Source organism: Solanum pennellii, chromosome 12 (assembly GCF_001406875.1).
Source record: "Solanum pennellii chromosome 12, SPENNV200".
NCBI lineage: Eukaryota > Viridiplantae > Streptophyta > Magnoliopsida > Solanales > Solanaceae > Solanum > Solanum pennellii.
The window spans coordinates 33,917,438-33,922,682 of NC_028648.1; positions in this window are offsets into that span (position 1 = coordinate 33,917,438).

A 5,245-nucleotide genomic window follows, 5' to 3' on the forward strand; every position below is an offset into this window, starting at 1 on the left:
GATTAATAATCTACTTAGTTGATCTGCAATATTATTATCATTTCCTTTAATATGTTCAAAAATCATAGAATTATAAATTGATATAGTGTCTAAACAATTTAGCCATCTTCTTCTACTACTTGTTTTATCATTAATCTTTTGATGAAATTTTACTATTGCTTCACAATCAGTTCTTATTAAAATTTCTGGTTTATTTAAGATATAAATTCTAAAACTATTTAAACCATATATTACAGCTAAGATTTCTACATCTATGCTAGCTTTATTTCCTTTTTCTTTAAATTTTTCACTTTGATAAGCGCAAATTTTTTCTTCTTGTTTAGAACTATATTTATGTGGTTTTGATTTTAATACTGCTCCCCATCCATCAATACTTCCATCTGTCTCTATTATTAAATAATCTGATTCTAATGGCATATTAAGATCCGGTATATTTTTTATTTTTCTTTTATTTTTTGTACTAATTTTATATCTTCAATATTAAAATTTCTTTGTCCTTTATTTCCTGTCTTAGAATATAATGGTCCTGCTATTTTTCCTAAATCTTTAATAAAAGGTCTTGCATAATTAACTATACCTAAAAAATTTTGTAAATCTTTTAAATTATCTAATTTATCTGGCATATCTAAGGCCTTTTTAGCTATATGAGGTTGTAATTTGACCTTCCCTTCTCCTAAAGTGATTCCTAAAAAATTTATATAATTTTTACATAATTCTATCTTCTTTTTACTAATTATTATTCCATTATTAACAAATAACCTAAAAACTGTTTGTAAATGTCCTAAATGTTCTTTTATATTTTTACTGAATACTAAAATATCATCTACATATACTAAAACAAATCTTTTATATTCTCCAAATATTTTATCCATTTTTCTTTGAAATATTGGAGGTGCTGTTTTTAATCCAAATGGCATAACTAGCCATTCAAAATGTCCTTCGGGGCAAGTTAATGCAGTCCATTCTACACTATCTGGATGCATTTTTATTTGTCAATATCCTGACTTACAATCGAATTTAGTAAAAATTGTTTTACCTTGAATTCTTTTTATTAACTCTGTTTTGTCTGGTAATTTATATCCATCTGTTCTAGTATTATCATTTAATCTTTTGTAATTTATAACCATTCTAGCTTTTCCACTAACTATTTCGTTATGATTTCTTACCATAAAGGCTGTTGATCTATGTTTTGAAGTTGTTCTTCTTATTACTCCTAATTCTAATAATTCTTTAATTTGTATTTTAAAGTCTTCTTGATCTTGATTTGTGGCTTCTATCGCGGCCGTTTTTATTATATATTCTGGGTTTATTATATCTAATTTGCATACTATTTGATTATTTTCCCAATGTTTTAAAGGTTTTTCTCCTATTATTTCTATTTGATCTAATATTTTTACTATGTTATCAAGATCCTTTTGATTTTTTATTTGTCCTATTTGCTGAATTCCTGTCTTAAAATTATATAATTCTGTCTCCATTTCTATTAGAACATAATTTTTATTAATTATTTCATTTTCTTCATCTATTTCTAGTATGTTTTCATATAATGTATTACAGTCCTTTTTAATACATTGTATATTATTTTCACAATTGTCACAACATTTTTCTTCATGTCTTACTTTAGTGTCAATTTTGTTAGTTAAAACTGAAGTATAAGTAGTATTTTTCATAAAAAATATTCCGTCTCTAGTTATTAAAGTTCCTCCTTTGTTGTGTAGTATAAAGTCTAGTCCTAACACAAAATCTACTCTTATATCCAAATCTCGTACCCATATTTTACCCATTTTATAAGTGGGTTTATGAAATTCTGAACAAGTGTTTAAGAAACTTATATGAGCTTTATCTATATAATGTCTATATATATTATGTGTTCCATCCATTTGCATAGCTGCAAGTGGTTTTTCTAAGGTTTTTATTAATTCTATAGGTACAATCTTTTTATTTAAAATACTTTTAGTGCATCCTGAATCTATTAATGCTAAAGTTTCTATTTCATATTTTCCAATTTGAAGTTTTGCTAGTATTTTAATAGTATTTATATTTTTATCTTCATTACAGATTAAAGTATTAGGTTCTTCATTCATTAATTCTTGATTGTCTAATTGTAGTTCCTGTTCAACATTTTTTCCTTTTTCTAATCTTATTATTCTTTCTTCTAATTCTTTTACTTTTGCTTCTAATGCTAATATTTTTAAATTTATTAAAGGTTCGTTTGTATATACTTCTTTCTTTTTCTGAGCTATTATTCCTAATTGTGTTTCTATACAATTTATACATCCTTCTATAAAACATTTATTACATTTAGCTCTTTTATATTTACTTGGATACCATTTACACCAATTACATGGATTACTATCTAATCCAGTATCTTTTTCAAAATTATGTTCACATTCTATTATATTCATAAAATTAATTTTTAAGTCATCTATGTTTAAGTTTTCTATTCCTATTTCATTAATTAATTCTTCTCCTTCTGAATTAGAAGAGTCTTCTTCTTTGTTATTTTCATCTATATCAATACTTACTATAGAATAAATACTTTCATTATCTGACATATATTCATCTACATTTAATAGTGCTTCATTAAATTCTTCTACTAATTGAGCGTTTCTAGTTTTTGCATTATATCTTTTAGGACAAGTATTTGCTAAATGTTCTATACTTCCACATGTGAAGCATTCTAATTTATTTTTGTAGTTTCTATCCGTTCTATATTTTCTAACATGTCTATCTCTGTTTAAATATGGTTTTCTAGCTGAAGATTTTCTAAGAAAATATCCTTTTTTATTATATATTTTATTATTTTGTGGGTTATATCTTTTATACTTTTTCTTTTTATATTGGTCTTTGTCATAATTTTGGGTTGTATATATTATGTCTTTACAGAAATTCATTTCATTCTGTTTTAATTGTTTTTGTATTTGTAAATTAGTACATTTTTCTTGTAATATTTCCATTATATGTTGTATTCTATGTCCTATTGACCATTTAGCTTGAGGGTTTTGTGCTACTCCTTCTCTTTTAGTCCATCTTTCTTCTATTTCTCTTCCTAAGGCTCCTGGTAGTTTATTAAATAACTTTTTGCCTAAGTCTTGGTCAAAAGCATTTCCACTAATTGTACAATAATAGAAATAATCATTTAAAAATTTCTTTATATAATACCAATTACTTATACTTAAATGTTCTAATTTTATTACTGCATTTCGTTGTAGAGCTAATAATCCACTATTTGGATCTTCTCCTGTTATTAATGTATGTATTTTATTTGTAAAATTATAAGGATTTGGACCTAATAATACTAAATACTGAAATTCTGATGGGAATTCTACTTTATAAGCTTCCCATAGAGCTTTAGTTGATTCTCCTAAGAATGTTTCTAAGTATTTATACATGGTTTCAGCATCAGTTTCTGTATAATTTTTTATAAAATCTGCTACTACTATTCCTTTCCATAAGTCTATTACTGAATTCCATCTTTGTGGATCATGTGCTGCTATATATATATATTGTTGTTTATGAAATCGCTACGTGAAAAGCGATATTTAAAAATATTAAAATAAAGAACTAAATTCGCTACACTAACAACGATTTAATATTTAAAAATAATAATAATTTAAATAAAATCGCTGCCAGTGCAGCCATTTGATTAACTTTTTTTAAAAAAAATAAAAATTGGAAAACGCTACTAGAGCAGCGATTTTATTAAATTAAAAAAAATTAGAAAAAATCGCTGCATGTGCAGCGATTTCATTTTTTTAAATTAATTTTTAAAAAAAAAATGTAAATCGCTGCATGTGCAGCGATTTCTTTTTTAAAATTATATATATTTTTTAAAAAAAAAATTAAACTCGCTGCCTAGGAAGCGATTTACTTATAAAAATATTTTTTTTAGAAAAATCCATTTTTAATTGCTGCCTAGGCAGCGATTTTCATTTTTAAAAAAAAAAATCGCTTCATAGGCAGCGATTTTTATTTTTTTTAATTTTTTTAAAATAAAATTGAAAATCGCTGCCTAGGTAGCAATTTGAATTTTTTAAAAAAAAAATCACATTTTGCAAAATCGCTGCTACTGCAGCGATTTTGCTTTTTCCGGTGGAGTAAATCGCTGCTGTTCCAGCGATTTTGCCGTGTTGGTTAATATAAAATTTTATATACCGTTTTGGAATTTTTGATAATATTTTATACCCTTTAGGCTCCGGACTCTGATTAATTACGAACAGAATTTGGAAAGGTAAGTACCACAATTATGTTGTAAAAAAATAATTATGTTCACGTTATAGCCTATGCTTCACATTGGATCTTGTAAAATTAGTTAGTTAATATTGTTCTATGATTGAATTGATTTGTAAATTTCTATGGGCTCACTCCTGTCTGCAAAAATCCAAGAAACTCTTCCAACTTAACTTTCAATAGGTTGGCTCATTGTTGACACTTCCTATTACAAAACACATTTCTTTCCTTTGATAGTACTTTTAATCACAAGGTTTACAACACTTTTGTAAATTTCACAAGTCCTTATACTCCACCTTGTTGACAGGTAGCTCTAGGTATAAAAGTGGACAGACAACTCCCGTTCTAATAAGACATGAAGCAATGTGGACACTAAGAAAACCAGAGAGCAATACAAAAGTGTAAACACATGTAAAATCAAGCTGCATTTTTTACAATTACTAGATGAAAAAAATTCTTAGGCTACAAATGATATTATGCTATATGTGTTTAATTTCATGGTGGTTTGATTTTATTATAATGGAGTCCGGAGACGGGATAGCTCCAGATTTGATAAAATTCTCAATAGAAATCATAGGTTTCTCGGTAGTGCAATAACTAAAGCAATATACTGAAAGGGTCGTGATATTGGGTGTGTTTGGTATGAAGGAAAATGGTTTTCTAGAAAATATTTTCCTGAAAAATAAGTAAATAATTAACTTATTTTCTCATGTTTGGTTGGTGATTAGGAAATATTTTTAGGAAATAATTTTTAATGTTTGATTTATGAATGAAAATATTTTTGAGAAATATTTTTTATTTTTACTATATTAGAAAATAATTTATGAAATAGAGAATATTTTTTTAAAAAAATATATTTTTTTATGGGGTGGGGTGTGGGGGTAGAGGTGAAAAATAAAAATTTAAAGTTGAAAATATTTTTTAGAAATAAACTTAAATTTTTTTTGGGAGAGGGGGATGGGGGTGGGGGGTTGTAAGGGGATGGTGGAGTCAAGCGTAGGGGTGAAAAAAAGAA